The sequence below is a fragment of the Trichechus manatus genome, unplaced genomic scaffold (assembly GCF_000243295.1).
Source record: "Trichechus manatus latirostris isolate Lorelei unplaced genomic scaffold, TriManLat1.0 scaffold00069, whole genome shotgun sequence".
In the NCBI taxonomy this organism is placed as follows: Eukaryota; Metazoa; Chordata; class Mammalia; order Sirenia; family Trichechidae; genus Trichechus; species Trichechus manatus.
This window is the reverse complement of record NW_004444005.1, coordinates 1,703,303-1,720,448: the sequence shown is the minus strand read 5'-3', so window position 1 is coordinate 1,720,448 and position 17,146 is coordinate 1,703,303.

Genomic DNA, 17,146 nt, shown 5'->3' with positions numbered 1-17,146 from the left:
AAAAAGGTTGAGAAGGGAGAGGGTTCGACATGTTGTGGGGTTGTTAACCAATGTCATAAAACAATATGTGTACTACTGTTTAATGAGAAACTATTTGTTCTGTAAGCCTTCACCTGAAGTACAATTAAAAAAAAATAAATTAAAATTGAAAAAAAAAAAAAAAATCGTGCCTCCCTGAGGGATAACATCAGAGCATTGGAGACTTAACAGTGTTGCAGGGGATTAAACTTCACTAAAATAATACAGCCAGTCATTAAATGAATAAACAAGCAAATAACAGTATCAAGTCCCAGAGGGAGGAACCGGTACCCAAAGTTGCTACAATACATTATCTAAAACAAGGCCACCGACCTTCTGTCAGCAGGGGTTTGCATGTTGCTATGATGCTAAACAGGATTCAGAGGTGATTCCAGACTAAAATGGACTAGGAAGAAAGGCCCAGCAATCTATTTCCAAAAATCAGCCAGTGAAAATCCTATGACTAACAAGGGTCTGATCTACAACCGATCATGAGGATGGTGCAGGACTGGGTAGAATTTCTTCCATTGTACATGGAGTCGTCATGAGTTGGGGGTTAACTCGATGGCAGATAACAACAATAAGTATCCAGCAAAAAATTATGGGGCATGCAAAGAGACAAAAAAAGCATGACCTATACACCAAAAAAATTAAAAAGCAGGCAACGTAAACTGCCTGTGAGAGCGACCAGCTGTTGAATTTAGAAGAAAAAGATTTCAAAGTAACCATTATATATATGTTCACAGAACTAAAGGAAACCACAATTAAAGAAGTAAAGGAGATGTACAATGACAGTATCACATCAAAGAAAGAATATCAAAAATAGAAATTATTTTTAAATGGAAATTGTGAAATTGAAAAATACAATAGCTGAAATAAAAATTAACTAGAAGGATTCAACAGTAGATTTGAAGTGGCAGAAGAAAGAATTAGTGAACTTGATAAATTCACAGAGATTATACAAGCTGAAAGAGTAAAAATAAATTTTAAAAAATGAACAGAGCTTCAAAAATGTACAGCACTGTTAAGTGCACCAACATACATGCAAGAGGAGCATCAGAAGAAGAGAGAGAGTAAGGAGAAGAAAATATGTTCAAGGAAATAACTTCTGAGAAATTCCCAAATTTACTGAAAAACCAAAACCTAAGCATCTAGCAAGCTCAACGAACTTCAAGTAGAATAAACACAAACAGGCCCACGAACAGACACATCATAGTAAAAATCCTGAAAACCAAAGACAAGGAGGAAACTCTTAAAAGCAGCAAGAGAAAAAGGACCATCACAAGGGAACACCAATAAGATTAACAGCTGACTTCTCAGCAGAAACAATGGAGGCCAGAAGGCAACAGGAAGGCATATTCAAATTGCTCAAAGAAAAAACTGTCAACCAAGCATCCTATAGCCAGCAAAGCTATCATACAAAAATGAAGCCAGAAATAAAGACGTTCCCAGATAAACAAAAACTGAGAGAATTTTTTGCTAGGAAATCAACCTTACAAGAAGTGCTGAAGTAAATTCTTCGGGGTGAAAGCAAGTGACCCCAGGCAAAAGTTCAAATCCACATACACAAACGAAGATCATTGGCAAAGGTAGTTAAGAAATTATAAAAGACACTATAAATACATATTTTTCTCCTTTCTTCTGACTGCGGTGCCATGGATCTCTTTTGTGTGGCCTTTCTCGCCATGGACTTGTAACTCCCACCCAGGCGATTAGGCGGGACTGTGCAGATAGGGTCACTGTGGCCCACTAAAGGGACTGGTCAGTTTTGCCATCCTGCTGAGCTTGAGGTGAGCCATCTCAGAGGCAAGAAAGAAAGGATCCCACCACCACCAAGGAAGAAGAACCAAGAGCAGAGCCTGTCCTTTGGACCCAGGATTCCTGTACCAAGAAGCTCCTGGAACCAGGAGACCGAGAGAGACAGACAGACAGAGACAGAAAGAAAGAGAGAGAGAGAAAGTTGTAACACAAGATGGCAAGGAGCAGTGGCAGAGAAACGACAGCAGGAAATGGCGCAGCGGGCTTCCCAGCCCACAGAGTGAGAAAGCTGAGTGCCCCGCAGCCGAGGCTTACGGGCAGAGTGGGATGCCTCTAGGCACTTACTGGCAGAGCTAAAAGAGCTTTGTAACACTTGCTGGAGCAGGGTAGAGGCCGAGGGGTTAGGGAGAGGCCTGCCTGCGAGCACAGCTGGGAAGAGGTTGTCCTGACAGAAGAATTGTCTCTTGAGCATTCCTCAACCTGAAGTGTAACAAGAGTATTGTCCGTGAGTTCTGTGCGGCCAACTGCAATGAATTATCAAACCCAAAAGAGAAGCAGACAGTACTGTGATAAGGACGGTTGGTGTCAGAATTGGTAAGACGGAGGAAAGAGGAGGCATGTCTGACCACTGCCTCATAGGAATCAGACCTGGGCTGTTGATCTTGATTCTCCTTCCCCTTTGTGAAGTTAAAGGAGGTCAGATGCCACCTACACACCATTTTTGCACTGATTTAAAAAGAGTATAAAATAATATGTACAGGAGGTGTAGCTGGGCCTCTAACATCTAGAAATGTAATATATTTGCAAATAACAGAACAAAGGAGGTAGGTGGGAACAAAGCTGTAATGAACTAAAGAAATAACAACAGATGTAATAAATATTTAATTATTAAAGTAATAATTAGACCAATGTACTGTAGGGTTTATGCCATTAATAGATGTAATGTGTATAACAATAAAAAAAAATTTTTAAAAAAACAAACCATTGCCATGGAGTCCATTTCAACTCATAGCAACCCTACAGGACAGAGCAGAACTGTCCCACAGGGTTTCCAAGGTTGTAATCTTTACAGAATCGGAGTCCTGGTGGCACAGTGGTTAAGAGCTTGGCTGCCAACAAAAGGTCAGCAGTTTGAATCCACCAGCCGCTCCTTGGAAACCCAATGCGGCAGTTCTACTCTGTCCTACAAGGTTGCTATGATTCCGAATCAACTCCACAGCAACAGGTTATGGTTTTAATCTTTACAGAAGCAGACTGTCACACCTTTCTCCTGAGAAGTGGCTGGTGGATTTGACCACCTATCTCTCGGTTAGCAGTCAAGTGCTTTAACCACTGCACCATCAGGGCTCTATCAATAATGTAAATGGATCAGAAAATCCAATCAAGTGACAGAGATTGTCAGAGACAGAGATTGTCAGACTGGATCAAAAAACATGACCCAATAATGTGTCGTCTACAGGAAACACACTTTAAATTCAAAAACATTTTCCAGGATAGACCATAAGCAGAGCCATAAAACAAACTTTGATAAAGTTAAAAGGACAGAAATAATACAAAGTATGTTCCAGATTACAATGGAACGAAATCAAAAATCAGTAACAAGGAAAAGTTTAAGAAACTCACAAATACGTGGAAATTAAACCACACACTCTTAAACAACCAATGGATCAAAGGAAAAATCAAATGGAAAATTAGAAACTACCTGAGATGAATGAAAATGAAGTCACAACAAACCAAATCTTACGGGATGCAGCGACAGCAGTCCTTAGAGGAAAATTTGTATCTATAAATGCCTACATTAGGAAAGAAAAAAATCTAAAAGTAATAACCTTACCTTTCACCTTAAAACACTGGAAAAAGAAGAACAAACTAAACCCAAAGCAAGCAGGAAAGGGAAGAATAGAGTGGAAATGAAGGAAATAAAGACTAGAGAAAAATCAGTAAGGCCAAAAACTGGTTCTTTGAAAAGATTAACAAAATTGACAAACCTTCAGCTAGTTTGACCAAGAAAAAAAGAGAGAATCAGAAATGAAAGAGGGCACATTACTACCAACCCTACAGAAATAAAAATGATTATAATGAAATACTTACGAACAACTGTATGCCAACAAATTAGGTAACTTAGATAAAATGACTAATTCCTAGAAAGACACAAACTACTGAAACTGAGTTAAAAAGAAATAGACAATCTGAATAAACCTAAAATAAGTGAAGACACTGAATCAAATAAAAATCTACCCACAAAGAAAAGCCCAGGCCCAGATAGTTTAACTAATTAATCTTACCAAACATTCAAAGAATTAATACCAATTCTTCATACAAAAAAAAAAACAGCAAAACCAAACTAGCTGCTATTGAGTCGATTCTGACTCATGGTGACCCCATGTGTGTCAGAGTAGTACTGTGCTCCATAGGGTTTTCAATGGCTGATTTTTCAGAAGTAGATCACCAGGCCTTTCTTCTAAGGGGCCTCTGGGTGAACTTGAACTTCCAATCTTTCTGTTAGCAGCCAAGTACATTAACCGTCTGTACCACCCAGAAACTCCAAATCAGGTAGTAAATACATCATACTCACTCTATATGTAAAATCTTACTCTATTTTACCTTATATTTAACTTAATCATTTTCTTTATTCACTATTTCTTGCACTGAGGTCTTACCCAACTACATGAACAGAGCTTTACATTTCATGTACAGCTAAATGCACATGGAATAACTAAGGTTTTCCTCAAAATAACACATGCTTTAAAAAAAAAAAGTCACATGCTAAACTGTAGTCTAAATTCACACACATTCAAAAAAACAATTCTAGAGTCATAAAATTCACCCACAAACACCCACGTATAATGCTCACCTGATGTCTAGTTCAGATGTATTGCCTCATCCATCCAGGTAAAGTATAAGAACTGTATTTATCAAATTTGAGGCGACACTGGGTAAAGGACAGTGGATAGCCTCCAGCAATTCATCCGGGAGGGAAAAAAAATTATCCCTTTCACCACCCTGAGCTCAGCTTCTAACAAAGTTTCCACAACAGTCAAAATTCTCAGAAAAGTTCTGACTTTTCACTGGACTCTGGCTTAATTAAGTAATTTGGGTGACAGTGAAAAAATTAATTTGAAGCTACCTTTTTTCTTCCTTACTCTGAAAAGTTAAATATTGTCTGTCTTGACTATTAAAATCTCCAGAGATCTCAATTCTGCAGGAGGTCTACATGGTTCTATATTTAGCCAAGTAATAGAAATAGTTGGAAGACATGCAATTCATTTTAATATCTGCACTTTTATGTTGCCAGGCAGCTAATTTCTTAAGTAAGCTTAGAGCAGTCATCCACATAAAATAAAAGAATAAATACATAAGGCCATATAATCAACTGATAGGTTAGTAATGATATTAATTAAAATACTATCTATGACTTCTGGAAATGACCAACTTCCATCCTCCAAAAAAGAATTCTACACTGCGCCACCAGGGCTCCATTTTACCACAGGGAAAACAAACAGGATTTTAAACATTTCAACAGCGCACGTTAATAACACATCATCACCTTAGAGTTTATATATGTTTCCAAACTAAAGGAATATACAGATAGGTTTAATGGGTTTCACCTCCAGTGCAAAATGTTTTTGGGGGAGAGACTGACATGCCTCACTTCATGCAGAGTCCTAGAACAATTCATTCTCAAGCTGTTGAACCATTAATGATTTGTGGGTACCAGATCTCAACACTAAGGCTAATCCTATACTGTATTTTCTAAAAACATCAGACCTCATAAGAAGACAGAAAACTATACTCCAAAAGAAATGTTCAATATAATAAACACCCTAACTTTATGTCAGTTTCTTAGATTGTATTCACAGACCAGTATATAAAATGCATATATAGATGAATGCAAGATGCACGTTCAAAGCAAAGAATGAAAGGGCTGAGTTTAGAAGCATCACTATTTAAGGGAGATTTTAATACAGATAGCAGAAGACACAAAGTGGAAAACAACTCTTAAGTGACTACACCACAGGGAGAAAAAGCCTGCACTGCATGAGAGTAAGAAGAATATGAGAACTTATTTACACTTTCACTTGTCACCACCAAGTTAGGAAAAAATAAAATACAATGCTGATCTTCGGCATTGTGCCATGTCATCACAGCTGCGTATAAATCACTTCATTCTATGAAATAATTCAATTTAGACACTTTACTACTCAGACAAATCTGGGAAGATACAGAAAAGTCTTAGACCTGGAATTCACTCTATTTTTTCTTTTTTACCGGAAATAATTGATCCCATAAGGGTAGTAAATTAATTAATAAGAAGCAATTCCTCTTTAAAGGAACCATTCCCCACTAAAGGAACCAGGACTGATTCCAGGTTTAGGACAAGTATATGGTGAACCTGGAATACCCAGCTGCGCCAGAGTGTCAGAAGTGCTCAAAATCTGATGGGAACATGTCAAGAGGGCAGAAGAGCTAGCTTGAAGGGGCTCTCATACACCAAATTTAGGACAATTTTAGTATCGCGCAAGAGTTCCAAAACTGAGGTGCCTGGCATGCCTAGAGTGACTGGCTTAGGCGTAGGCCCCACTCCATTTTGTGACTTCTGCTTCTGCATTCCTGAGACTGAAACCTTGACTTCTTCATACGCATATAGCCTTGGGCCTCTGTCTGGGTGGAACCAGCAGATTAACATCTTCCAATTCACATGCATATGACCTTGGGCCTCTGGCTGGGTGGAACCAGCAGACCCTAGCCCCCAACCAATCATCTTGTAACCCTCCTGCAGGCACATATTCCTGCAATTATGCGAGTGTACCCAATCCCCTTAACCCACATATATTCTCTTAACCAATCCCAAATAAAGCCCCACTTCAAGATATGCTGCCTTCCACTTTACTGACTGCTCGCCTACCAATCAAAATAATATAAGCTAAGTTCCTGACTCAACCCTATAAACTATGCCCTTGTGCTTGCAGCTTTTCGGGGCACTGGTTTTCACTTTGTAAGAGCCAACATGTCCCTGTTGGTTCCTGGAGCTGCCTCCGCTCTCAATAAATCTCTTTGCTTTCATTTTAAATAGAGCACACGTTGTCACACGACGACAGTATTAAAAACAATGACAGTAATGGATTATAACATATTCAATTTTTTTTTAAATACTGAATCTACAGTGATCCTCAAAAATAAAAAAAGGGAGAGGGAGAAAAGCTCTTCTCTATAGAACAATGCTAGTTAGTAAATGTAGAAGGAATGAGAAAATCCAAAAATCAACATTTTGCAAACACCAGTGTAATAACCGATTCAGGCAAGGACCATCAGTAAATGCTAAAATCATTGGGTAAAACTTTGTTGAGGAACAGAAGAATCACGTGATACTAAAAGTATCATCCCACAGATTTTTTCTTAATTACAAAGGGGAAAAGGTACCATTATAATGAAGAAATCTGACACCAGCTTAACCAAGTGATCAAACTTAATATCACCAATAACGGGACAAAACAACATTATGTGCACTAAGAGGTACATACTTGTACATGTAGTATTCTTGCCAAAAACGTTTAACCTGAATCTGATCAGACAAATCCAAACTGTAGACTATTTCTCAAGTACATACTTGTACATGTAGTATTCTTACCAAAAACGTTTAACCTGAATCTAATCAGACAAATCCAAATTGTAGAATATTTCTCAAAACAACTGGCCTGAACGCTTCAAAATTATTAATGACTTGAAAAACAAAAAAGGGGAAGAGAACTGTTCCGGACTAAAAGAGACTAAAAAGACATGAGAATTAAGTGCAACACGTGATACTTAATGGATATAAGATTGGGGGAAAGAGCTATAAAAGCACGTTGAGATAACGGAGGAAATTTGAGTATGGACTATATATAATATCATTATAAAATATTTTGAATGTGATAACGAGTTTGATAATGGTCTTACGGTAATATAGAAAAACCTCCTTGTTCTTAAGCAATGTAAGCTTAAGAAATTTAGGGGAGAAGTGTTCTGATGTCTGCAACTTTCTAATCATTGTGTGTCTGCATGTTTGTGCAGGAAGAGAGTTGGCAACGAAGAGAGAGAATGAGGGAGAAGGGAAGGGAAAGAGTACTAGTGAGTACATAAGCTCGTGTAAGCTTGTGAAAATAAATGTGGCAGAAAGTTGTCAACTGGTAAACACAGGTAAAAAGTTATACTGATGTTCAAGATATCATTCTTTCAACTTTTCTCTAGGTTTGAAAATTTTCAAAATAAAAAGGTGGCGGGGGGGCGGGACGGGACAAAAAGCAGTATTAACCCAAACTGCATAAATCTTGCTGTATCCTAAAAAAATAATTTCAAGTGGTGGTTGAAAGTAGACTTTGGCCAGCACCACCTACTTGCTGCATGACGATGAACAAATGACCTAATCTCCCTAAACCTCAACTATAAAATGGAGATAATACAGTACTACTCTGAGGAAAGGAGTTTTTAATTTTCATGGGATCCAGATTTCTGAATTCCATGGAGGCTGAGGTCACCCGCCCAAGTTGCCTCCCTAAAGATGATCTTTGAACGCTGAGCCTTGAGAAACTGATTTCTTAAAAGTCATCTTTAAGTCAAACAACAGTCTAGCCTTGGGCACTGTGCTCTTTTATAAAATTATCCATGTGCAGTTAGTTTCGAGAAATAGAAACTACAAAAGTCGGACTAGAAGCTCTGTCTTAGGGTCAATCAGTAATTATTTTAACTGTTCTTCAAGACAGTGCTGTATGGAATCCTGCATGACCACCCACTGTTTTACTAGTGATAACCTGGAGTAAAAGAATCTATAAAACAATTTTCTCCTTTGGGACATTTTTGACTCTGTAGTCATGCAGAACCTGTACACAGACCAATAGGCAGTCATTTGGACAAAACAAGGGGATACTGCATGCTTTAAAATCAGGAAAGATGTGCATCAGGGTTGTATCCTTTTACTATAGTTATTCAATCTGCATGCTGAGCAAATAATCCAAGCAGCTTGACTATATGAAGAACACGGCATCAGGATTGGAAGAAGACTCATTAACAATCTGCAATATGCAGCTAACACAACCTTGTTTGCCGAAAGCGAAGAAGACTTGAAGCACTTACTGATAAGATCAAATACTACAGGCTTCTACAGGCTTCAGTATGGATTACATCTCAACATAAAGAAAACAAAAGTCCTCACAACTGGACCAATAAGCAACATCATGATATAATGGAGAAAAGACTGAAGTTGTCAAGGATTTCATTTTACTTGGATCCACAATCAATGTCCATGGAAGCAGCAGTCAAGAAATCAAACGACATACTGCACTGGGCAAATCCGCTGCAAAAGACCTCTTTAAAGTGTTAAAAAGCCAATGTGTCACTTTGAGAACCAACATGCGCCTGACCCAAGCCATGGGATTTTCAATTGCCTCATATGCATGCGAAAGCTGGACAATGAATAAGGAAGACTGAAGAAGCATTGATGACTTTGAATTATGGTGTTAGCAAAGAATATTGAATACACCATGGACTGCCAGAAGAACAAACAAATTTGTTTTGGAAGAAGTACAGCCAGAATACTCCTTAGAAGTAAGGATGGCGAGACTTTGTCTCATATACTTTGGACATGTTATCAGAAGGGACTAGCACCTGGAGAAGGACATTATGCATGGTAAAGTAGGAGGTCAGCAGAAGAGAGGAAGACTCTCAATGAGATGGACTGACACAGTGGCTGCAATGATGGGCTCAAGCATAGCAACAACTGTGAGGATGGCACAGGACCGGGCAGTGTTTCATTTTGTTGTACAAAGGGTAGCTATGAGTTAGAACCAACTCGATGATACGCAACAACAAAGTCAGAAATGTTACCTGATGTTAAATTATATATTAAATAAACTACAATCAATTTCTATTATTGGCTTAATAATATTTTTGTTTTAACAACTCTATAGGCACTATTTTATGAAGACTAAATGGCCTAATGTATGCTATTATTATACTTTTGTGATATTATCACATTTCTTTTTATTATTTTTTTCCCATACAAAAATTTATACAGTTATGTAACTCTAATTGTTCTCCCCATACTGTGACAGCACACTCCTCCTTTCCACCCCTGATTCTCCATGTCCATTCAACCAGCTCCTAACCCTCTCTGCCATCCCATCTCACGTGTGGACAGAAGCTGCCCGTTTAGTCTCTTGTATCCACTTGAGCAAAGAGGCACACTCCTTAACGAGTGTCGCTTTATGTCCCACAGTCCAGTCCAATCCCTGTCTGAAGAGATGGCCTCGGAAATTGTTTTAGTTCTAGGCTGATAGAGAATCCATGGGCCATGCTTTCTGGGGTTCCACCAGTTTCAGTCAGACCATGAAGTCTGGTCTTCTTACTAGAATTTGAGTTCTGCACCCCATCTTTCTCCTGCTCCATCCGGGACTCTCTGTTGTGTTCCCTGTCAGGGCGGTCACTGGTGGTAGCTGAGCACCATCTCAGGCTGATGAAGTCTCTGGTTTATGTGGCCCTTTCTTTCTCTTGGGCTAATACTTTCTTTGTGTCTTTGGTGTTCTTCGTTCTGCTTTACTCCAGGTGGTTGGGACCAATTGATGCATCTTAGATGGTCGCTTGCAAGCTTTTAAGACCCCAGAAGCCTCTCACCAAAGTAGGACGCAGAACATTTTCTTAATAAGCTTTGTTATGCCAAATGACCTAGATGTCCCCCGAAAGCATGGTCCCCAGACCCCTACCGCTGCTACTCTGTCCCTCAAAGTGTTTGATTGTATTCAGGAAACTTCTTCGCTTTGGTTTAGTCCAGTTGTGCTGACTTCCCCTGTAGTGTGTGCTGTCCTTCCCTTCACCTAAGATACTTCTTATCTACTATCTAGTTAGTAAATAACCCTCCCCCTCCCTCCCCACCCTCGTAACCATCAAAGAATGTTTTCTTCTGTGTTTAAACCTTCTCTTGAGTTCTTATAATAGTGGTCTTATACAATATTTGTCCTTCTGTATTATCACATTCTTTGTTCACTTAACCATGTAAATATGGGGAAACTAGATCATTTTCTAACCTTTCTGGGTCTTGGCAACTAGCTTACAAGCCACATTAACTTTGTTAAAATTCTGTGAATTGCCAAATATATTCACATTCAAATAAAATAATTAAAATGCATTCCATCCAAGGACCAATAAAAATAAGTTCTCCATTAGCACAAATAACTGCAAGCGAACATACTCTGAAGTACATGTCAAATGATGAAGTACCTGTCAAACCTAGCTTCGCAAAGGTAACATTTGCTCCTTCTTCAAAAAATCACCACTGGGTAACTTGTCAAGAACAGGCACAGGCTGCTTTGAACCAGAAATGTCCATTTTTACATTAAAATACAATGTCGTAAGGTCAACAAAACTGACCAAACCCATTGCTGTTGAGTTGATTCCAAATCATAGCAACGATATTGTTTGACTTAAAGATGGCTTTTAGGAGACCAGTCTGCTCAAGGTTCAAAAGATCACCTCAGGAATGGCCTGGAATACAAGGAAAAGATTAGTCCAATGGACTAATGGGCCACAGTTACCAAGGCCTCCCCCAGACTGAGTCCAGCACAGCTAGATGGTACCCAGCTACCACCACTGACTGATCTGACCGCGATCACAACAGAGGGTTCTGGACAGAGCTGGAGAAGGATGTAGAACAAAATTCTAACTCACAAAAAAAACACCAGATTTACTGGCCTAAAGGAGACTGGAGAAACCCCGAGAGTATGGCCCCCAGACACCCTTTTAGCTCAGTGGTGAAGTCACTTCTGAGGCTCACCGTTCAGCCGGGGACTGCACAGCCCCATAAAACAAAACACAACTAATGAGGCACAGCAGTCCAGCGACAAGGGCTAGAAGGCAGAAGGGGACAGGAAAGCTGGTGATACGGAACCCAAGATTGAGTAAGGACAGTGTTGATGTGTAGTACCATTATCATAGGGCAACATGTGTACTGTTTAATGAGAAACTATTTTGTTCTGTAAGCTTTCATCTAAAGTGAGAATAGCAGCACATCTGGAAGAGTGTGGTCGATGTCACTAAACTGTGCATATAGAAATTTTTGAAATGGTGTATCTCTGGCTATGTATATTTTCACCGAAAAAAAAGGTCGAGAAGGGAGAGGGTTGACATGTCATGGGGTTGTTAACCAATGTCATAAAACAATATGTGTACTACTGTTTCATGAGAAACTATTTGTTCTGTAAACCTTCACCTGAAGTACAATTAAAAAAAAAGAATGGCCTGGGTCACCCCAACATTATGGACCCCAGAAATCTGGATTCCAGGAGAATTAAAAACTGCTTCTCAGTCGTCCCAAATCTAAATCCCCCTGCGGAGGATTAATCACTTTTGTGTGTGGCCCTCTAGCCATGGTCTTGTAACTCCCACCCAGGTGATTGTGTGATAGGGTAATCGTGACCCACCAATGGGATTGGTCAGTTTTGCCTTAAAAGAGAGCCAACTGCTGAGCAGAGAGGAGAACTCATCACCAACAAGGAAGGAGAGACCCAAGAGCAGAGACCCATCAGCAGGAGATGGCGTAGTGGGCTTCCTGGCCCAGGGAGAGAGAAAGCTGAGTGCCTTTAGGCGCAGACTGAGCGCCAGGGAGAGGTGTGCGTGGAAGCACGCCTGGGGAGAGGCTATCCTGATGGAAGAACTGTATCCTGAGTGTTCTTGAGCCTGAATTGTAACTGTCATTTCCCTAATAAACCCCATAATTTTGAGTATGGTCTGTGAGTTTTGTGTGACCATTGCAATGAATTATCGAAACCTAGTAGAGAGTACTGTGGGAAGGATGGTCAGAATCAGCAAAGATGGCAGAGAGAGGAGGCATGTCTGACCTATGCTTCATGGGAATCAGTCTTGGGCTGTTGATCTTGATTCTCCTTTCCCCTTGTGAAGTAAGAGGAGGTCAGACACTGCCCTCTCGCTGTCTATTCACCCCCTACCTCTCTAAAGCTTCAGAGCCATTTAAACAACTAGCTGCTAGACATTTCCAAAACTGAACTCTCTACCAACACTTCTCTAACCTCAAACATGCCCATTTCTTATCTCAGTTAGCAGCGGCAGCACCCAAGACAGAAACTTATCATATATCCACAACTCCTTCCCTCTTCCCCCAAATTTAACCAATCTCCAAATTCTGGTACCACCTCCTGGATCCATCTGCTCTTCTTAGCTTCTGTGCCCTCTTTTACACTCACATCATGTCTGGGCAAAGCATTTAGTTCACAGGGCAGGATTTCCAGAGCTCTTTTGCCTCCAGCAGAAAATTAGCAATGCTCACAACGGTGCCTGCTTTGTCAGCCTTCGTCCCTGTACAACTACTATGAGAAAGAACAACTATAAGAAAGTCTCTAGTCTATCCTTGTTGTGGTGGTGCTGTCAAGTCGATTTCAACTCATAGTGACCCCAAGTGACAGAACAGAACTGCAGCATAGGGTGTTCTAGGCTGTAATTTTTATGGGATCAGATCACAGGTCTGTCTCCACAGAGCCACTTGGTGCGTTTGAACCGCCAACCTTTCGGTTAGCAGCCAAGCGCTTAAGCCACCAGGGCTCCTCAGCCATCCTTGGTGGACATCTAATGCAAATGAGAAATAAACTGTTGTTTCAAGCTACTGAGATTTGGAGTTTGTCTCTTACCCATCATAATCTAATCTATCCTGATTTTTCAATATCTTATACCTAGACTATTAAAATAGCCTCTCCTAACTAGTTTCTTTCCCTCTACTCTAAACCCCCCTAAATATTTCTCCGAATTGCCACAGAGTTACCTTTGTAAAACACAAAATGATCACTCTGTTTCTCTGATTAAAATCTTCAGAGGCTCCCCTTTGCCTCAAAATATTCCAAATTCCTTAATACAGCCGACCATAAAATCAGGCCCTATATACATCCTTCTCTCCAGTCATTCATACTACTCTCCCTACATACCATACTCTCCATACATACCACATTCTTTACTAGCCCTAGATCTTTGCCCATGCTATTCTACCTGCTTGGGATGTCCTTCTACCCTTCCAACACCCCACCCCACCTCACCTTTGTGTGCTTGACCATACAAGCTCCCTAGGCAGCTATCCCTCCCATTCCTCAATAGTTATTCAAATTTGCCTCTCTTTTCAAGGTCTGTATTCTACCAACACCCTTCACTCTAACATACCAGCCCCCGGCCCCAAAAGGATAATCTGTCTCCTACATCATGAGGAATATAAAGTTCACAAGGCAGGAACACCCTCAAATTCCTTTGTCCATATACAAAACATCTGTCCTCACCCCTATCTTGACCTTTTCCTTCCTATCTTAATGAGGGAGATAATAGTAATTCTTCTACATATGCTCTGGATTTCATACTCTCTACCAGCTCAAGGGCTTCACTCCAATTTCACCACTATTGTCTTGCTCATTCTCCTGAATATGTAAGTCTCTCATCTTAAAAAATTTCCTTGAGCCCCGCATTGCCTCTACTGTTGTCCTTTCTCTCTCTTTGCAATCATCTTGAAAGACAGGGCTTGTTTGCCTTTTCTTTCTTGCCTTCCATTTATTCCTCAACATAATGCAATTTGGCCTCTGCTGTCATCACTCCAGTGACCCTACTCTTAACGAAGCCATAAGGACCCAAGTGCCAAATCCAATAAGCTCTTTTCTGCCCTTATCATACTTGACCTTTCCACCACATCTGGCACTATTGCCTTCCTCCTTCTTGAAACTCTCTCCTCTTGGTTCCTATCACACACACTTTACCAGTTTTCCATCTACCTTTCTGGACTTCTCCTTCTTAGATTTCTTTCAAAGTTCCTCTACCATCAGTCACACCTTTAACTCCTCAGCCTTCTGCCCTTCTCAGTTTGGACATGCTCCTTACATGACGACCTCCAAACTCATGGCTTCAACTACAATGTATATATAGACTGTTGACTACAAAATCTCTCTCTAGCCCCAATTTCTCGCTCCAACTCCAGTATATCAAATTGCCTATTAGGCATTTCTACATGGCTCCACAGGTACCTCAAAAACTCAACCAGTCCAAAACCAAATGCCTCATTTTTTATTCCCAAACATAAATCTTCCTTTATTCCATAACTCATAAATGATGTCATCATCTACCTTAGTATGGTTGCAGAAAACTAGGCTCATCTGTCTCACCACTACACTCACATCTCCAAGTCTAACAGATTCTATCTCCTAACTCTCTCTTGAATCCATCCATTCCTGTGAACTCGCACAGCCACTTTAGACCTTTGCTATTTCTTATTTGGATTATTTTGACTGCCCCTAAACTACACTCACTTCCTGATTCCAGCCTATTTTTTAATCCCGTCCCCAAAATGCTACAAGGGATCTTTTTAAAAAGTAAATCCTTCAACAGCTTTCATAGTTTAAGACGAAAATTCAAAAAATTTAACCTATCAAATAAGGCGTTCAAGATTGGACATCTACCTGTCTCTCTAAACTTTACTAATCCCCACAAGCATCCCATGTAGCCATGTTCAGTTCCTTGCAGTCATCACACTGCTCTGCTCTACACCTTCACCCCTTACAAATGCAGCTCCTCCCAAGAACTCTCTTCCCCATACTTCTCTACTTGGCTAATTCCTATCAGTCATTAAAGTTTCAGCTACAGCATGCTCCCACAGAAAATCTTTCCAGACCTCTGCTGTCTTCCCAAAGCACCTTGTGCATTCCTCTAACTCAGTGCTGACTGTCTAAGCTCTTTGGGGTAAGGACCCTAGCACCTAATACTGTAGCCATTCAAATGCTGGTTGAATTAATGAATCCACAGAAACTCAATTCAAATTTTACCTCCTCTGAAAAGCTGAATCTGACCCTGCCATTCAGAGTTAACCACACCCTCCTTTTGCTCTCATATTACCTCTCATCACTTCCTTGTAACACTTATTACCTTGTAGTTTATTTCCTTTTTATAATCGATAATAAACCATTAGCTCTTTAAAGATAGGGACAATATTTTATTTACCTTGGTATCCTTAGCATGTAACACATTATCTAACAAATAATAGGCCCTATTAAATGCCTGAGTGAATGAGTCTGTTCTTTTCATGAATTTTCTTGATGCTAGGTATTACTTCGGAAGCAATTCTGTAAACTTGACTTGAAGATCCCTCTTCTACCGTAAAAATACAGGAAGACCAGAAACTAAGAAAGATCTTCTAATAGACAACTGTCCTGGGAGGAAAACAGGCAATACTTACTCTAATAGACTAACAATAAACTGAGAATTTATCTGATTTCCAAGCTAATACTATAAATTGGGCTCACAGTGTTCCAAAGCAGTTAAGTAAAAGTTAAGAAAAAAGCAGGTTGATAAAATGAAAGCAAAACCAAACCCATTGCCATCGAGTCGATTCCAACTCATAGTGACCCTGAATAGACAGAGTAGTTTGGTTTTTTTATCCTTCTCTGAAGCAGGCTATACTTGCTAACTGTGGCCACAAAACAGGTATAAATACATCCCAGCTACACTGAAAAAGCACTCACTAATATCTGTAGGCTTTTTTTCCCTTCTTCTGTATTATCTACTGAATATGGTACAGTAAAATACTGAAGCTAGCCTAAGACTCCATTAAGTGCAGCTTCAATCTCAAGTGTTGACTCTTTAAAATGATAGCTGTATCAAGAAGTATTACTGTACTTAACGCTAAGGGACAGTTTATATTTCCAAAAGTTAGTTTTCCTTTACCCTAAAGGGAAACATACGAAACCCATTGCCGTTGAGTTGATTCTGACTCACAACAACCCTATAGGACAGACTGGAACAGCCCCGTGGGGTTTCCAAAGAGCGGCTGGTGGCTTCAAACTGTCGACCTTTTGGTTAGCAGCTGAGCTCTTAATCACTGTGCCACGAGGACACCACATACAGTCAACTCCACTCTACATATGAAGACACTAATTCAGCAGGGTTAGTGAGGGTAAATAATTTGGCAAGGCCTCAGAAGACCTGAAACAGAATTAAAAAATCAAAGTTTTAAGCACTGGGCTTTAAGTTTACTCCCTCACAAACCCCACCGAGAAACAAAACAGGTTTATATTCTTTTAACAGTGCTATCTTACTGTTCGGAAACTCTGGTGGCTTACCGGTTAAGAGTTCGGCTGCTAACGAAAAGGTTAGCAGTTCGAATCCACCAGGTCCTCCTAGGAAACCCTATTGGGCAGTTTTACTCTGTTCTATAGGGTCACTATGAGTCAGAATCGACTTGATGGCAATGGGTTTTTTTGTTTTATCTTTCTGGTCAAATTTACTTAATTTTTCACCCATCAAACTAATTCAGAGCTAGCAGACTAAGACAGAATAGGAAGAAGGATCTGGCAGTCTATTTCTAAAA